This window comes from Simochromis diagramma, unplaced genomic scaffold, assembly GCF_900408965.1.
Source record: "Simochromis diagramma unplaced genomic scaffold, fSimDia1.1 OVJJ01000596.1, whole genome shotgun sequence".
NCBI classification, from domain to species: Eukaryota; Metazoa; Chordata; class Actinopteri; order Cichliformes; family Cichlidae; genus Simochromis; species Simochromis diagramma.
Window position 1 is genome coordinate 9,348,333 of NW_024387245.1, and position 19,885 is coordinate 9,368,217.

Here is a 19,885-nt window from a genome sequence, read left to right on the forward strand (position 1 = left end):
TTGTGTTCGAAGCATAATTAAGTTGTTTCTGTTCTGAAGTTTGCACTAACGCTTTGCGGTCTTGTCCCTTTGTGCTGTCAACAAAGAAGTAATGCGCATATATGTGTTACAGGCTGCGCCATTTTCCTCCTCCCGCACACAAACTGAAATCAACTAATTGTAGCATTAAGTGCAAACAGAACTGATAAGTGGGATCAACAGGGAGGCGGACTAACAATTCCAAGAAATACTGGGAATCGCTTCTCTACAATAACCAGTTCTTGAGTCCCATCCCTATGCAGCATAACTAAGGGAGGGTTCAGGGTCACCTGATCTAGCCATACTTATATACATTATAGAAAAAGGAAAGTTTTGAAGCCTAATCTTAAAAGTAGAAAGGGTGTCTGTTTTTTCCGGATCGAAACGGAGCTGGTTTCACAGAAGAAGGACCTGAAAGCTGAAGGCCCTGCCTCAGATTCTATTTTTAAATACCCTAGGAACCACAAGTAAACCAGCAGTTTGCAAGCAAACTACTTTATTGGGGTGACAAAACCAGAACTAACAAGATAATAATAACGGCTTTTCAACAGGGCCATTTACATCATTTCCCATAATGCATAATGCAGAAATGTGAACCACACTGTTGCTCAAATTTTAATTACATGTTTATGTAGTAGTTTTATTTGAGTCATGCAAGGTAAATAACCATGCCGCTGAAAAACGTGTAACAAATTTCCCTAAGCCTTGGCTTAGGAATTTTAAAACACGGAAGCATACATTTTATTACAAAGACCCTAAAGTGACCATTGTATATAGCCCAAACCTTTTCAAGTTATTCATCCGTACCCAGTTATAACAATAGTTTTATACATTTAGCAAATTTTGAGTTAGCAGTACAGTGGTTTGGATTTCTTACTAGCAAAGTCAATAATGTTGTGGTACTGATTTTATTAACCTTACTGCAGTACACACAATCTGCCATGTATTAATAGAAATATAATGGCTCATAACTTGGAAGAAACAAGGAATTGAACATAGCTCAAATATTAATGCAAATGCTGACCTTATAGTTTTGTATATTTGTATTTGTATATTTGTTTTGTAGACGTAAAGGAATGTCATCATCAAAAGGCAGTGTTGGTCAAGTTACTTGAAAAAAGTAATCAGTAACTAATTACTGATTACTTCCCCAAAAAAGTAATCCAGTTACTTTACTGATTACTTATTTTCAAAAGTAATTAATTACTTAGTTACTTAGTTACTTTTTAAAAACACGATTTACAACCTGAATAGGTGATAAAGCGATAGGTCTTTCAGCCCAATTCTACTTTTTCTGCATAATCCATCATACAAAATGTAATCAAATGGAAAAGTCTCTTTTTTTTTTAAACTTGTGTTATCAGTTTTAATCTTTTAACTTTATGCATCAAGCAAAAATTAAATTATATGCAACATTCTCTGACTTGAAGAAATTAGTTTAATATTTAAACCTATTTTCTGCACATTCCAGCACATAAAATAAAATATTTTTTGTGTTTACACTCAGTCTTTCAAATAGATGCAAGTAAAACACAGCAGAAAATAAATAAAATCAAAGACTAGCAGTCCTGTTGCTCTATTTTCACCTGTAAAGCTGGAGTGGGGTAGGCGGAGGTGTGCTCTGGTGCAGGTGTGGCGCAGCGGTCAGTTGAAGAATCGAGTTTCGTTGCGCACTCGGTGCTTGTTTAGGGTTTTTTTTTTTTCCCCTGTAAAAAGAAGTTTTCTTCCCACGCACAATGGACACTAATGTTTTTGTCACTTTTTATGGAATCAAACTCAAAGTAAGGTCAGTACTTCCACGCTTTAAACGCTGCACGCTCATACTCTCTCCTGCACTCGATATATGATCCATTGTTGATCTGCGCACAGCTGTTGTCACGAACGTCGCACTCGCTTACGTCATTGTCATGAGACATTCTCGCAAGAAAATCACGGTTTTAGTAACGCAGTAACACAGCGTTCCTACGGGAAAGTAACAGTAATCTAATTACCGTTTTTGCAATAGTAATCCCTTACTTTACTCGTTACTTGAAAAAAGTAATCAGATTACAGTAACGCGTTACTGCCCATCTCTGTCAAAAGGATCCGTGGCTGTTTGAAGCAGTGATAAGGGGCCAATGATCTTTTGAAAACATATCAGATGACAAGTACAGTGCCAAGAAGTATACATTCCCTTTCCCCAAAAGAGAGTTTCACTTTTTTCTAATAATTACTTCAACAATGGGTACCCTTTGCTAGAGAATAATATTAATCCAAGATTTATTGTATTAGATATTTCCACTATTTACCAGTAAAAAAGATATGTTGTCACTGGGAACATTCACAGTGGGCTAGCATGACAGTCTGACATTCTTCTGATGTACTTGTTGCATGAACTTTTCAAGATAATTCTCTCTCTATCAACCATACCACATGCTGTCTCAGTGGTCCTCTGCAGCTTTTCCTTAATCTCCTTTCGCATTTTCATTCCCATTGTCAGTAGCCAGAGCTGAAACTTTATATAGTACTGAGTGATATTGGAACTGGGTTCATATGTTGACGATAAGCCTCTTACACTAATAAAGTATACCATGCCAAGTTGCCTCTGATTCTCTACTTATTTATTTATCTAAAAATGAGGGAAAGACAAAAGAGAGGAATTAGAGGGGATTAAGGTCTTTTGAGGTTTTTTTTTTTTTTATTCTTTTCACAAGGAGGTGGACTGCGTGGTGAGGACATCAGGGACAGTTGGAAATCATCTACTTTTAGAATGTTTGTTATGGATTAATTTGTTTGGGAGGAGTTATGTGGATATTAGCAGTATTTAATTTTTTAGCCTGTTTCGATCTTAAGATAACTAAGTTTAAATTTTATGGCTTTTGTTTCATAATGACACAAATTGTTCTTTCTCCTGCCTGTTGCATAGGTTTTCACTGTTGTTTTCTTTGTTTTTCTGTCTAAATGTCAGCAAGATGAGGCAAGATATATGCAGCTGACTTCCATAAAGCTTAGCAGAATGAGAGAACATGGGCAGAGGGAGAACCCATTAAAATTTTGGTGCAGGTCAGCATTACGTTTGTTAAAATTGATAGATAGGGCACTGGCCTTGGCAGTGCCCTCTAGTTTGAGATTTGAATGAAGTGAGTTTTAAATAGTAATGCTGCTCTTATTCAGTTTCCAAGTACATTCATAGCCACAACCCAGCAATAGCTGTTTTGTATTTTTCTATCTTCTTTTGATTTTTTTCTTGTGAATATTGTTTCACGGGTAGGTGACAGTCATATCCTGTGATTTCATTTCCCTGCGACTCTGGGAGACCTTTATAGACTCTGCTAATGTCTTCTGAATCATGCAAACGATATCGCCTTGGTGAAATTTTGAATCTGTAATATGATTCAAATGTTTAAAACCACTGAGCTGCGATTGCAATTTTAAATCCAACTTATCAAGTGATGAATATAAAGACAGAATATGCAGAAAAGGAGGCAGTTTTTGCCTGCTATTGATGTTGGTAAGCACTCTACATTATGATAGGCAGTGGATATTTATATGAAACGTGGCTATAATCAGTTCATTGAAAAAAGTGACTCTGCAGGGCTATTTATGGATTCTGCTAAAGTCTGATCATTTTGGTTCTTCATTATGTTTTTAAGATGTATTTGCACCATCTTTGTCTGTGTATGTAAAGTTGTTACCGCACATCTTTGCCATTTTTGCCAAGGGTCTTTTAAGATAATAGATATCTTAAAAGACCCATAATAGATGATAGTTAAATCTCAAAATACCTCCAGAGATACATTTTATTAAAAGTGAAGGAATAACTTTTTTCTTAAGTTATTTTAATTATTTAAAGTTTCATTCCGTTTAGATTTAAATATTTATACAGCTAAAGATTTATCAACATCCTTATAAAAAGTAGCTGACCCAATTCTTGTTTTATTTTTGTCGTTGTTGTTTTTGCTTTGTTTTCTGAAAGCACTGTTGTAAATTCCAACTCAAATACTCCATATGTTATGCTAGCTGGGCTTCTTACAAAAGAAGATGGAGTGCTCCACCAATGTCCTCTATTACTCAGTGTATTGAAAAGGGACACCAGGAATGGCCCAGCAGGAGTTATTTGTCAACATACATTAAAGCGCTATCCTGCGTGAACCATTTATAATGAGTCAGTTTCCAGCACACCTTCAGGTTTGCAATATAAATAGCATGAATAACATATTTAACTACAAAAAAAAATGTTTGTTCACAAGCACAGGCATTTCTGTGGTTATTTTGCAAAAGTCTAGCACTTCCAGCAGAACACTGAACCATTTCCTCTGACACTTGTAATTTTGATTTGGCAAAATGCAAGTGTCACTTCCATTACACTTACAGTTTGAGATAACTGTAAAGACCCACCAGATTAAAGAAAAGGCCATTATAGTGCGCCGTGTGTCACTCAGCTACTTAGTTATATATTTTATGTATTCTCAAGGTTGTAATCAGGCTTAAAGATAATTGAGCAATTTTGTGTTTTTCTTTTTCGAGGTATTAAAAAATATACTTTAATATATTTTGTACAAGTGAGAAGACAAAAACCCCCACACACACCAACAAATAAGGTTGTGGAATTTGACCATTTTTATAAATAATGTGCCTTCTTAACATGAAGTGAAGGTACAACATTCCAGGCACTGAGACTGTAGTGCACTGCTGGAATGACATTGCCACACCCTCAATGCTGCCTCTCTTTCTACTCTGCATGGTGAGTCACCGTCATGTCATGCAGTTCACTACACTATGGAACACATTTTTGCACAACAATAGAATATTGAGAGTAAAAAAGCATTAATTGTCTAAGATGATGGAATGATTTCAGGTAAAAGCAAAAACTGTTTTCGTCAAAACATAATAATGCTTCCTCATGCTCTGATCCTAAATATAGGCCTTTGAGATACATTATGTACCAAAAATTGATATTATCTACTTTTCCCATCTACGTAAAAGAATCTCTGCATGGTGGTTAAAGCTCGCAAAGGGTTAAACACAGACATTACTAATTCACAAGGATTTGCTGTACTATGGCTAACATTTAGTGTCCATCATAGCAGCTTCTTTCCTTTTCCTTTAGCTGACACTACCTAATCACATCTTTGCAAAAATAATCCTGGGCAATAAAATCAATAGCCTAATTTTTTTATTTAAAACAAAGAGAAAGAAAAATGTGTTAACCAAAACAATGAAAGCGTCCAAACATATAGGGATCCACTACACACTTGTCATCGTGTCCCTTTGCCCCAGAATAGCGAACAACTTGACTTATGATCATGCACATCCACAGTCACCCCATAATTGTGTCATTGGTCACAAAGCCAGTTAAAGTGGACATGTTGGACACAGCTGGGGTATGACACTTTTCAGTGCGCCACTGATTTATCTCCGGTGACCGAGTACCCAAGTCAGCATGCCAGTGGTGTAACCATCATTAATCACCTGAGATGCAGCTCATGGGAAATTAATTAACTCTTAAAAATCAGAAGAAGCTCATTATTTATAGCAGCTTATTTATAGCAGAATCTGGGCATACTTTGCCATAAACGCACAACTGAAGAGGAAGAATATTAATGTCTTGAAAAAAATCAATAAAGATGGAAACAAAAAAAGACAGTCTCTCAAGATCAGCAATACATTGTTTCCTATTACTGTAAGAATTTCAACTTTGAATAACCGTCCCTGCACCAGATTAACAGTTGTACCGCAGTATTTCAGATATCTGTCCAGAGGGCAGATTAGTGGAGATGACAGAAAATTATGAAAATGTAATTGGTCAGAGTAATAGCTACTCTTAAAGGTATAGAACACCTAAAGATAATCTGCACAGGTACAGGGAGACCATCAATCCACCAAAGGCCCCACTTGGCAAGCTGGTTCCTGCTACTTGGCTCCGAACGACAGTCCTTTTCTAAGCGCACATGACAAACAAACCTCAAGAGGAAGCACATAAGATAAGAGGAATGAGTTCACTAGCCATAAATAGGCAACGGATTCAAGGATAACCTGTTAATACAAAAATGAATGCTGGATTACTCAAACCTCAACAGTTGAGAATGCAAGCGGCACCACACTTTAGAGAGATGGATAAGGAGCCAGGCCCCAAACACTTAAGTATTTCAAAAAAATCATCCAAAAAGAAATTAATCAAATAACTACAAGATTATTGATGGCAGCAGAGGTTGTGCCCTGGAACCATAAGTGAAGAAGACACAGATGGGAGGCTGCCAGCGAAACTACTCATCATGGAACTTGCTGCAGAGATTTATGAAACATGCCATTGAAAAATGACACTATAATGGCAGAGCTGCAAATAATTCTCAGGTTTTAGTTCTACTGAGGACTAAAGAGAAAGTACATAAACTGCTCTGATGATAAGGTGATGGTATAGTGTGGAAAATGGAGGAGGCAGTTTATAGTTCTAAGGGCATCAATCTCAAGGATAATCTTTGTCAAAAGCTCTGTCTCCACAAAAGCTTACTCCTGTCCTTATTGAAATAAGACCAATTTATAATAAAAATGATGCCATGACTGAAAACATGTTTTATTCTATTTCAAAAACCCTATGTGTATCACATTTGATACATATGTTTGTGAGCTTTTTGATATCTCTACATCATCAATATGACTAGTTTTGCCCCAAAAACTGAAATTGCACAATGCATTTTAAGCAATAAATGCCATATGTATCTCCTATATGCTCATCTATAATGAAATTTGTATTTTTTACTTTTCCTTGTCAGAAGTTTCGATAAACGCTCCAGTTTCAGTTTTCTGGGTATTATTTTATGTTTCAGGTGTTAAGATGAAAAATGTTGCTTTAGCACAAAAAGTCTTGTTTCTTATTATTTATTTACACTTTTATTTTTATTTATTTTTTACTTTTTTATTCACTTATTTTTAATTCAATTATAAAAATTTACATTTATAGATTCCAGTGGTTACATACTGCAGAGGTTAAGACATTTGGCAAGTAAAAGATTCCTGTATTTCTGAGAGGAGACTGAAGGAACGTCCACTTATGTGCTATGCTGATCCTTTGTGAAAATGCAATAGCTGCAAAAAGAATTTCCCAACAAATGCTAAAACTAAAAAAATAGGACTAATAAAGTAAAACTTATTGACTTCTTTAGGTGGCCATTTTTTTGCTTGTTGCTGTCATTTAAAAAAAATCCCAAAACAACTAAAGACTCAAATAAAAATCATGCCATATTGATGCTCTTGGTCTGTTGTACATTTCAGATAAGTAATTAGGTCCCCATCTCCAGAACACTAATAGTTGGTTTGCCGCACACATCTCATGAAAGTTGTTCAATTTAAAGGGAAAAGCAAATCAATTCGGCCACCTAGTTCAAGTAGTCAATCCAAGGTACAATATCTCATACACACTAACACACCTCTCTGCCCTCACATCATATGCCAAACACACACTCTAATTTGGTGATCTGTTTACATTGCAAATGTTGTCTTGCTTGAAATGTCAGTTCCACTGTAGCCCTGCTGTGCTGCCTGCTGTTTAAACCCTTTCAAGACCCTAACACCACCTGTAGGCTCCAATAGGATGTCGACTCATCACTCCCCTATTTTTCTGTGTATTACAACTCAGGAAAAAAAAAAAGTTTTCCGCTACTGTAATAAGTCACTCATTTCAAAGTGAAGTGTGTAAATGAAATAGTATAGTGACCATGCTAGTAATGGTGAGTTTGTGCCACATACAACAGATTAATCTACTAATGAAGTGTCAGGTTCATCTTGTCAAGCTAAAGTTAGTCCCTTGAGGATGATGTCTAATAAGAAGATGAGAATACATATAAAATGATATTCAGAGTCTGGTATATACTTGGTATATACTATATATTTAGCCTTTTCTTTTCCTACATAATGAGATGAGATTTCAAGTTGAACTTCCCCTATAAATCATCCCTGACCTTTTTTGTTTTTACCCTGGGTGCATTGAAGAAATCCCATTACATTTTTACAAGGTTACTCTTGGCAAAACAGCATTTCTTCTGGCTTTTATACCAGCACTCAAGCATGTCCCTCACAGTAAAAAGACAGAAAAGATCACCAAATAAGATCATTTTTATTAAGATGTTTTACCTTTTAAAATCAGACTATTACAGAGCCCATTTTATATAGATGTACACATTTAGAGCCCCCCCCCCCATTAAAGCACAAAGTAAGTGCTCTGAGTAGTTAGATGAGCCAATGAATGCAAAGGGCTGCATAGTATTACCCATATTTTAGGAGTTGTAGCTCTCTGTGTGGTTTTTGTGCTTACAAAACTCCCGAGTTCAACTCTTTGAAGGAGAATTTACAATTATTTATTTATTCATTTAATTTGGAGTGGTGTTCCTCAGCATTGCACGTTTGACAGAGCACTGACCTTTGGGCCTACATTCAAAGCTAATGGTAACATTACTGTAGATGTACGCTGCAAACATGCTATCACTAAGAATTTTCTATGTTGTGTGGACATTTGCCTTACTATGAAAGTCTTGAGTTGTCAAACTAACAGCTAGGCCAGTGCCATGCAAATGTGGCACATGATGACATGGATAAGTAATGTAAAAAAAAAAAAAGTCTGCACTGCAAAAATGGCATTTCACACTGGCCATCAGCAGTTTTTTGTTGTGAGAAGGTAGTGCTTCCTTTGGAAGCACATACACAAGTCATGATGGCAGAATGCAAAGATCTTTCTTAGTCTTTGGAGATTTTTATGGGGGATCAAGAGACGTTTCCCTGCCCAAGCCTTATGAAATATATGGCCTGACCCTCGGTCTTCTCCTAGTTGCTTCAAAACCCTCCAAAGTGAGATGATTTGAGGCAACAGATGCCCAAATCACCTATGGTTAGTTACAAGGATGCAGACACAACTCCCACTTTATTATACAAGGACATTATGGCCCATGGCAATGGACCTGGAACCACTTATCTTGCAGACTCCCTTGATACTTTGAGAAGTTTTACAAAGATAATTTAATAATTTATAATTTGGTCTGCTGTTCCACAGCCAGGAAAGACTTTGTCAAACCTTGGATTCAGTAGGAGCAATGCAATCAGCTGGAGCCTCCTTCCCCACACCCTGAAATGAATATATTTTCCAGGGGAGACTGAGCAGCGTAATACTCCTGAAACTGGAGCACACCCTCATGTCCCTCTTTTGAAAATGGGAACTATCACCCCACTCTGCTGCTCCACAGGCACTCTCCCAGACCTCCATGCTACATTAATTCTACCTGAAAGAGGAAGTGAAATAACAGTTGCACTTTTTATTTTATTTTATATTTGTCATATTATTTTCTGTTTAGATCAATAACTTAGTCAGTATAATCAAAGATATACACTTTATCAGTGTATTGTTGATTTACTTTAATATTTCCAATTTAATGAGAGACTGCGTGGATGAGCTTACTTTTACTTGTATGATATCTTAATCTGTGGGATAAATATGATTTGATTGCAAACTGTGAAATCTTTGTTACATTCTGTTCCTTTCCCCCCCACACAACTTCACTTTCTAAACATTCAGTGCCATCAGTAAATATTTAGCTATTTCAATTGTGACCAGTTTCTTAGTATATAAGTATACCTTTGAATACTAAGGAAAGATAAGTAATTGAAAAAAATAAATAAATAAACAGAAATTGCTAACTTGGAACAAGAAAACTGCTGTGGTTTTATCCTTCACATTACATATTAGGAGGATTTAAGCTTTCTTAAACAGTATGTGTTAAGATTATTTTTTTCCCTTTATTTCGCTTTAATTGGAAACAGACTTCACTGTGAGTGACTTACTGAACTTGACCAAGGTCTCAATTGAAGAGACCAAAACAAAGGATTAGTAAATTCTGATGTGTGTATTATTATATTGAAGCCTCCCACATTGGCACTGGCAGACAACTCCCATCAGTGGACAAGCTTTACATATAGTAGGAGTGAATGGGAGAGATGTGAAATCAGAATAGGTCCTGTTAATGGGATTGTAGTGTTTTAGAAGAAGCCTATGCACTCAGCAGATAAGGGGACTGTTTATCCTGTTAATGTGTCACTTTAAGTACATTACGAATAGGAGGGCTCCTGCTCATTTTTTGGCACTCTGCCTTGCAAATCCCAAAAAGCACAATGAGCAAAGTGTTTATAGAGCCACACATTACTCTTGAAGTACTTTTTAGTGGGATGGTAATGTTCTGAAGAAAAGTCCATTTCTATTTAGACCTAAATACCCAATAAACATGTCATTTAAAGAAATTAAAATAATATATTGACTTATATTTAAAATGAAGATGATCATGACTTGAGCTCTAGTGAAGTCATGAAGCCATGAGCAGATAGATAGATAGATGTAGATATATACATACACAGTACTTGGAGGCATGCACATGGAATTGCACACCCACAGGCATGATATGATAGTTACACAAACAATATAGTGTATTCAATGCTAATGAGAGATAATCCAGGCCTCAGCTGAGCCACACAGTGCGGTCAGTGACAAACAGCTATGTGTTTATTGAATTTAACTCTTAACAAAAAGGTTCCTTAGAGATCTGTTAGTTCAACAATAAAAGAAATCTTGTTTTATAGTGCCTTTCTTGCTTTGCATTTGTCTTTGGATAGTGTTAAACAATATCTATAGTTAGTTAAATAAAAAAAATAAAAAAATAATACAAAATTTTTGAAAAAAGTTTTTTTTTTTCATGGTATTTAACTTGTTTTTTGTTTTGTTTTGGGGTTTTGTGCATTTTTGTCCCACTTAAATGGTTCAGATCATCAAATGAATTTTAGTGTAAGACAAATATAACCCAATTAAATACAAAATAACTTGTTTAAATGGTGACTTAATTTGTTATGTCACCACTTACCTGGCCCTGTGGGACAAAGTAGTTACCCCATCTTTTTAAATTGTGAATTAACTTGGGTTAACATAGTTTTCTTTTAAATCTGAGTTCAGTTTCATCAGCCACACCAAGAACTGATTACTGCTAGATCAGCTGAATGAAGAAGTTAAATAGAACCTGGCCAATGTTCAAAGGTCTGAAGATCTTTCTTGTAGTTTTTAGCCCAGTATTACAACAAGGTTAATGGCCTGCAGTTGGTTACGCGTTTCTAGTCCCGAAGCCCCAAAGCGCTTCACACGACATTAAGTCATTACCCATTCAACACACCACATTTCCACACTGGGCCGAGGGCAAGCTACATTTGTAGCCAAGTGCCCTGGGGCGAAAGACAGAGGCGAGGCTGGCCGGACACTGGCGCCACCAGGCCCTCTGACCACCACCAGTAGGCAAACACGGGGTTAGTATCTTGCCCAAGGATATTTGGCATGCAGCCAGGAGGCAGCCTGGGCTGACCTGCTCTGCCACCTGAGCTACAGCCACCCCACAAACCTGACAACACAATGCAAAGAGTCTTCAAAGCCATTGCTACAGCAGTTCTATGGCAGAAATATGAACAGGTAGAAATGGAGGCTTCAAGGCTGACTTATCATCAGTTTTTTACCTGATACTAATCTGGCTGCTTGGCATTCACAGCTTTATCATCTCTCCGGGTTCTTGGCTATTCAGTTCAATTCAATTTTAATTATACAGCACCAAATGACAACAACAGCCGCTTCAAGGCGCTTTATATTGTAAGGTAGACCCTACAATAATACATACAGAGAAAAACCCAGCAATCATATGACCCCCTATGAGCAAGCACTTTGGCGACAGTGGGAAGGAAAAACTCCCTTTTAACAGGACGAAACCTCCGGCAGAACCAGGCTCAGGGAGGGCCGGCCATCTGCTGTGACGAATGGGGGTGAGAGAAGGAAGACAGGATAAAAGACATACTTTGGAAGAGAGCCAGAGATGAACTTTTCTTTAGCATTCTGTCTGTGCAGATGCTTGCAAAGAGCAGAAGTTGTGTTAGCAGTATATTGCAATTGTTTCCTGGATACAGTTTCCACGTTATCATTGCGCTCTTGTCCTTTTGTGCAATAAAACTAAAAGTTATGTCCATAGTTCTGTTCTTGAAAAAGCTGTATCGCTTTACCACTTCACCATTATCCTCCTGCACACACACGAACTAAAATCAGGTGACTGCAGCAGGACGTGCGTAGGGAGAAAAGTGATTGTCTGTTTGACACTTTCTTTCGGTCCGGTGTGCAGGTAACTGAAGAACCTTTGTAGTGCAAGTGATTGCATAATTGTAACTGCACTGTAAATATTGAAATTAGTACAGTAGCATGTTACATTACTGCATTGCGGAAAAATGAAATGTGATTACAGTAATGCATTATTTTGCAACACGTTACACCTAACACTGGGTGCATGAGACTGTAGTCTCAGGTTTATATTTTTAACTGGTAATTATGTGACAATGAATTTCAGGTCAATAATACTTTTTCACAGCACTGTACAAATGAGGACAGAATTATTAACCCCCATGTGTCCTGAGCAATTCCAGTTCGTTCTTATTTCAGCAAATCTCTGAAAGTCCTCCAGATTTTCCTCCTCCAGGATCTTCTGGCATGGACCTCGGTCTTCAGTTCACTCCACAGATGTTCAGTAGAATTAAAGCCAGTCAGTAACAGTCACTTCAGTCTTGAGGTAGTTCTTCACCAGCAGTAACTTTTGTTTAGTTATGCTTCTAACTGTTTGAGGGTTTCTTTCAAAAAATTGATATATCTTTCTTTCTTCGTGATTTCTTCCACTCTGATGAAATTCACAGTTCGAGATACCACTGAAACATCTACACAGGATAATTCTCCCACCACTGAGTTTCCCGGTGGGTAAGGTACAACTCTTTGGTTGTGTAATTCTTTGGGTTGTATGTCTCTCCCTTTTTTCTCCAAACACAAGCAGCATACTATGTGGCCAACGAGCTCTAGTTTTGTCTCATCTGACCAAAGGACACATTTCCAGTATGTGTAATCTTTCTCAAGGTTGTCCTTACCGTACATCAGTTTGATTTGAAGGAGTATCTCCTGCTTTTCTTGGTCTCCAACTTTGCAGTCCTATCATGTGCAGGGTTCTAGTGGTGTTTTTCTTTAACAAACTTCAATTCCCAGCTTGGCCAGTCATTCACTGTCTTGACAGTTGTCCTGGGGTCTTCAGACACACCTCTCACCACTTTTCTTTCCAGAGCCTTTGAAATCTTGTGCTTCCTACTTCTGCCTGGCTTGTTCTGTGCTGTGTGGCTCTCTTTTAATTGTTTTGTGATACTTCTTACTCCAGTTCTTGACAGAGTGACAAAGTGTGTAAATTGTAAGATAACAATGAGTTCTAAGTTGATTTTACAAGTATTGAGCATTACAAAGTTAAAGCACACCTGCTATGTTGAAAACCCCTTTTATGTGAACAGTTACTTTCACTTAACTTCTATGATTTTTGCTGTGGGGGGAAAATGTATGAACGATCTGTTCAATTTAAGTCACTCACTACAATTCAGTCCTATTTTTAACCAAACCTTGGTTACCTGTTTTCAAATCACAAGTCAGCTTCTCTTTTAAGCTGGAAGCCTGACTGGTGATGGCTCAAAAATTGCAATTGGTTTTCTGAAAGAGGTGGTCAGTTCACAGTCCACCAGCTGCTGTTGTGATCAAACGCAGTGGGAGGTAGCATGGGTTTAGACATCAGCTATAAAGCTTTAGTGGTACTACACTGTTAGGAGTTCTCGTTAGCACAAGATTGTTCAGAGGCGCTTTTAAAGAAATGCAGAGACAAAATTGTTGTTATTGTTTTAAGTTCTGTAATAGTTTTCCTACAGCACAGATTAACTGTAATTGGTGTTTTCCTTGCTATATTCTGTATGCAGCGCAGTAGCGATATGCATTTAGAATGTACTCTAACAGTCTCTAAACAAACTCACCAAGTTATGATTAATTTAGAGATGGTTTCACATAATAGAGCCATTAAGAGAGTACCATTACATTAAGCACATTTAATCATCACAGAAGTCTCTTCAAACCCTTTTTAAAAACTTCCCGGGATAATAGGTAATAATGTAGAAACTGGTGATATTATTAGTAGATATGTTTGTCTTTTAACATTTCATTTTGTGAAATGCCATTGAAGAGTATAAAGTGGCCTCTGCAGTGGCGAGCATGTGAGGAAGTGAGGTGAAAACCAGGTCATCCAGAGGAACAGGTGTTGAGTCAACAGAATTGGATCCCACAGTGCAGATTGAGCGAGGAAGTACAGCAACAGTCTGATGTGCTGAATGTAGAACTGTACTTACAGCTTTTTCTGTACTTGCTTTCTCATTTACTTGTTTTCACTTATTTCACAATTTAAATGATTGATAGAAAGTCCAGAACTTAACGATGTAAAAATCATCGTTAACGCACTAACGTATTACTTTGTTATACCTAGTGTGATCACCATAAGTGTGTGGAAGCTCTGTGTAATCAACACTGACATTTTCTGAAAAAAAAAACCCCTTATGCTTTTTTAATTGTGCTCATTTCAATTGATCTTTATGTGAATTCCAGCTATTCCATTAGTGCTCATAATGAGACATTAGGGTGGCGTGGGAATTAAACTGGAAGGAGAACCCTGCTACTGTAGCCCATCCTAGATTTGCCTAGATAGTCCTCCGCACTCAGGGTTATTATACATGGTAATTGGTATTTTACAAGGTTATCACATCAGCAGCAGCTAGTGAAAGACACAATTTTAAAGCCTGGTTGTTCTGAATATTTTCTATTGACAGTCGACAGTTGTGTGAAGCTGAAATGAAAACATACCAAATGTGCCATTGTCACAGCTGACAGGAATGTTTTGTGGCAGAATTTGAATGTCTAGAAGGTATGGCAATATACTTGAATACCTCTGATGAGTGTCAGACTGTTAAATATTTCTCCCCTTTTTCTGTTTCCCACTCTGTTTGCCTCTCCGTTACACACACTCTCACCTCTCCTTTTCTGTCCTCGCTTTCATTTTCTGCAGAGAAATTTGAAGCCAGTGATTCCATCCTTTTCTCATGTGAATTATTTAATTTTCATCTGCCTATTGTGTTGTCATCCGTACTATAGGCAGCCTAAGCAGTGAGATGTGGTGTGCAATCAGCCATAGAGTGACACTTTATGCCACGTATGTAATGACAGGCAGCAAAGTGCCTTTAGGGTGCCAGCTTTCATCAAAGTAAATGTTGATGACATGTAGTTGTTGCAGAGCTGACGAACTGTCAAGGAGCTGTCAGATTTGCACAATCACTGACACTGCACAGCTATGATCACCTTTATAATGATGAATGCTAACCTTTTGGGAACATGTAGTTGTTTTGTAGGCAAGCAGAAAAATGTGTGAATGTATGGGCATGCATATGTTAATCAGCGCCTTTATAATTAGATACAAGATCTATTTTAAACTCACGTCTGTCAGACTTTTTCAGGTCGGGACTCATACAACCTAGTTGTGCTTCTATTAGTACTTGTGATATTGAAGAAGGAGTAGGAGTCATACTGTAAGGTGTAAGCAGTGTGGCTGTCTGAATTTAAAGGACACTGCATCTTCAATTTAAAGCAAAATTTCTGATAGCAAAGTCAGTATCTCCAAAATTGCTGCTCTTCCCTGAGCTGGAAATAAAAGCACTGAAAACTGATTTGAAGATGTATTTAGGTAATACGTTTTGGAGATGGTCCATTGACACTGAATTAGATTTTGACTCTGTGGGCTCATAGATTTTTAGAGATATTGTATTTAAATGAGTTCAAGCTTTGAATGAGAAAAATATGCCCAAACCACCACTATGTTAAAATCTTTTTTGTGCGTGTGTCATTCATGGTCAGCAAGCAGTTCCTAGATTTTGCTGCTGATGTCTGGAAGACATCATTGCACATCTTTGCACTGCTGTTCAGCATACTCTGCCAGCGTACACGGTGAAATGTTTCAATGTGTATTTCATTTTTGGATAATAGTGAAGGAGATTTGTTCAATAAATATGGTTGCCAGATTAAATTGATTTCACCCATTTTAGGTCTTTTCACAATTCATCCATTTTTATTTTTTATTTTTTTCATTTATCCAATTCGGGAACATGGAGGGGTTGGAGCTAACACCACTGACTACTGCTCTCTGTGGTAAATAATTGGAACTAACCTTCATCCACTGTTTTGGCAATTTCTGAGACATCTACATGTGTTTTCCTCCAATAACCACTAGAGACATAAATGAGCCCACTGCAAATTTTGCATAAAAAGACAGTTACAGGTTTAAAAATGACAGAGGAGTTTGAGTGCATTCTAACTATGCCATTTCCAGCTGCTAGCAACAAATATTTCTGGCCCAACTTCACCTACTTCCAAGGTGCATGGAGAAGACAAAGATCTGATGACGTGATGACTCCAGCGACACTTCAAGTAATAGGGAACAACTTTATTAAGTGACCAACGCATTTTGGCTTTTGGGCTTCAATGAGGTCATTGCAAAATGTCGAACAGTTTGTGTTTAAATAAAAAACAGAAGGAGAAAAAATTCCAGGTGGACCAATCACACCTTCACAAATAAACGAGCTGACCAACTGACATTTAACAAGGTGTTTTCGCTAATTGGCTAATTGGTTAAGCCACAGCCCAAATAGGTTCTGTACTGAACCACTACAGATTAAAAGGGGAGGGGAAAAAAAACCAAAACAAAAAAATCCCTGCATGTCTTAACGTAACATTTCAAGTGTATTTCCATGTTTAAGTTGCTGAGTTGTCAGTATTTTACTGTAACAGAAAAGCAGTGTATTGTGTGTCTCAACCCTCCGTCGCCAACCCCAAAACAAAACCCAGACAGATTCTTACTAGTTACAAATTATTGTATCTTTTCTTTGTTAATATTATCATTATTATTATTATTATTATTATTATTATGAGTATTTTGTGTAGGAAGAATGAAGAGCTATCGTGTTGTCATCCAGGCCTTACTGTTCTTACTCTGTGTTGGTGGAAAACCTCAGTGTCATCAAAAGTATAACTCTGAGAGACTATCCTAAGTGGAAATCACTCTTGCTCAAGGCAAAATTTAAAAGAATGTGGAAACTACAGTAAGTCCAAAATTGAACTCAGCACTTCTAGTCTAGGCTTGCAAATTGAGGAGGAAAAGATGAAAGATCCTTGAGGAGAAGCAGATTAAATTAGGCAAAGAGAGAAACACAGTAAGACGCACAGTGAGCACTTATGATCACCAGGTTTTGTAATAAGAGTTCTGCTGACAATGAGTGCTGAATAGATTTCATTTATACATTAAGTACCTGCAGAGAGGATTTAGAAAAGAATAAGAAGACTTTATCAAGGATTTTAAGCTAAGCTTTCAGTAGTTCTCCTCCAACTGTTAGGCAAACTTATGAAAAGTTAAGAGGCCAAATCAGTATTTTCACTTTTGTTGCATAGTGTTTCATGGCCAGTTTTATCCATGCAGAATCAGACATATGTGAATAACAGAATGTATTTTATCTCCTACTGAAACTTTATGAACAGATAGCCAATAAAAAAGTCACAAGCATTTTAAAAGAGGTTTTCACACTCTAAGGGTCCAGTAATCAAGATGTGCCATAATTACTTTGTGATTCATGGAGACATTTCTTTCCTAGTCTATGAAATCGTCAATACTGGAATTTCTTTGGGCTGTCCTTGGACACAGTTTGGCAGTATTGCTTACGTGTACACACTTAACCAGTGTGTACATGTGCACGCACTCATGCACGTGTACACATTAATAATGTGCCTCCTAATGAATTACAAGTAGACCTTGAGGCCATACACCTATGTCCCACTAACGTCTGGCTTCATGCCCAATGACAAGCCTCATAAAACAAAAGACGAGGACAGACACACACACACACACACACAGACACACACACACCATTCTTTTGTCTTAAAATAGTCTTTCCTCATCTGCATAATGATCATACAGAGATACACAACAACCTCACAGCATCTACTGTTTTAGAAACTTCCCATCTATTCTGCATGTGACTGCAAACTGTGTCTTTTACTTTTCCACACAGGAACACTTTTAATCTGTATCAAACTCATTGTCACTGTTGTGTAAAATCAGAGTCATTTAAAACTACCTGAAACAAACAAAATGTGTAAGAAAGGTAAGATTGACTGGAGCTTGGCAGGAGACAGTAGCATCGCAGGAGGTATGTTACTGGTGGCCCAGCATACAAAACTTTACCACCTCTCGGTGTGAGAGGTCAAGCACTCTCCCTTCATCCTACAGATTAAACATTAAGAGATGAATAGCCAGCAGTTGTAGGATTTAAGAATGTCACACCCTACAAAATTTTATCATAAGCTGTAGTCAGCAAAATTATACAGCATTTCCCAGGTCTTTTGCAAGAGTGTGGACATTTCAAGTGCACTTTCACAGAGAAGAGTTACATTTAAGATGTGCATTATAACTTAAAGCTGTTTTTTATTGGATTTATGTATAAACTGTCAAATAATTCATCATCATCATAACCAAAAATACTATTATTTGTGCTTGTGAAATGTAATGATTGCCTCTGTGCAGTCCCCCTCCCCCTTCCCCCCGACAGTTAGTAAAAAGGATAAAATAGGGAAAATAGTTATTAATTGTGGTCTACACGACTATATTTTTAAGTAACTATAACTGTGCATATTGCAACATGATTTCTACCATGATGAACTGTGTCATTTTCTTATGCAGTGTCTGTTCTGCGCATTCTCCCCCAGCACCTAAAGGCCTGTCTCAGTGCTGAGCACAGCTCATGTAACCCTCCCCTGCTGCCCGTGTCCTCTGACCCAGAGTCAGCAGGTTAATAACCAGCTGTATCCAAAGCCATTTGTCATTTGCTACCTGCCACCGATAGAAGATGTCAGTAGATGTCTGTGCCCTTGTCACCCAGCCACATGACAAATACTGTATCAAGCTTTGCAATCGGAGGCTCCCGTAGGCTTCTCAGTACTGCTCTACTGAGCAGCCACTCCCACTTGATAGCATTAGATTCTTGTGCCATGATCCATATCAAGATAAACCAGTGATCTCCCTGCTCTTTTTCATCTCCTTTTTCCATTGCTCCATAAAACTCAACTGAGTGTGTCATTTTTTTTCCGTTCGTACATTTCCTGCACACTTTTCCTTATAAACTTTTCCAGCTTTCCTTTCATTCTTTCCTTTGTTAGATAGTTCAAGTAAGTACTAGCCTGAAGCTGGTGGTTTATATAATGTAGGATGATTAACGCAGATAAGAAGAAGGGCAGTGACAGCGTTTCTGCGACTGTTCCTGATATATATGTTTAAAATTGAGCTTAATGAACCCATTATCTGCCCATTGAAAGTTTTGGCAGACTTTTGAGTCTGTTGTTTTTGGGTGACAGGAAAATAAAAAGAAAATGGGGAAAAATAGTGTAAACAAATGGACATGAGCATGGATAATCCTTTTCCATCTGTGACTAATTTTATCTGTAATTGAAGCGATGTATTGGTTGTAATGGCTGAAATATTTGTGATGACTTCCACTTAGTCTTTTTGAATTTCTACAAATCTCTAACTAATACCATGGCTTAATAAGTTGTCATAATAAGGATTGCAAAGCAGCTAAGCAGAGAAATGGCTTGACAGCAACTCTCACCAAATCAGCTGCGCAGCTGTAACAGAACCTAAGAAATCTATAATCTTCTGAAGTTAGATTTCTAGTTGGAAGTGACTGTTTGTGCGTGCAGAGACAAGGCCATGCACAAAATATATGCACACATAATCCCGTATGAAGTTACCGTTATATGTTAGTTTCTTCAGATCAACTGAATGGATGTGTTTTCCTTACAGAGTAACATTAGCAAAACGTGTCCTGTACACACAGACAGTCCATGTGCATGGTCTTATTCATAAAAAACAAAAAATAAGCAAAAAACATTTTT

At 37.4% G+C, this 19,885-nt stretch overlaps 1 protein-coding gene across 2 annotated transcripts in view; it reads left to right on the forward strand.

The window, feature by feature from the left end:
• LOC120714478 (astrotactin-2-like) overlaps positions 1-19,885 on the forward strand; it is a 285,359-nt gene that overhangs the window by 30,998 nt on the left and 234,476 nt on the right. The window lies entirely within an intron of this gene.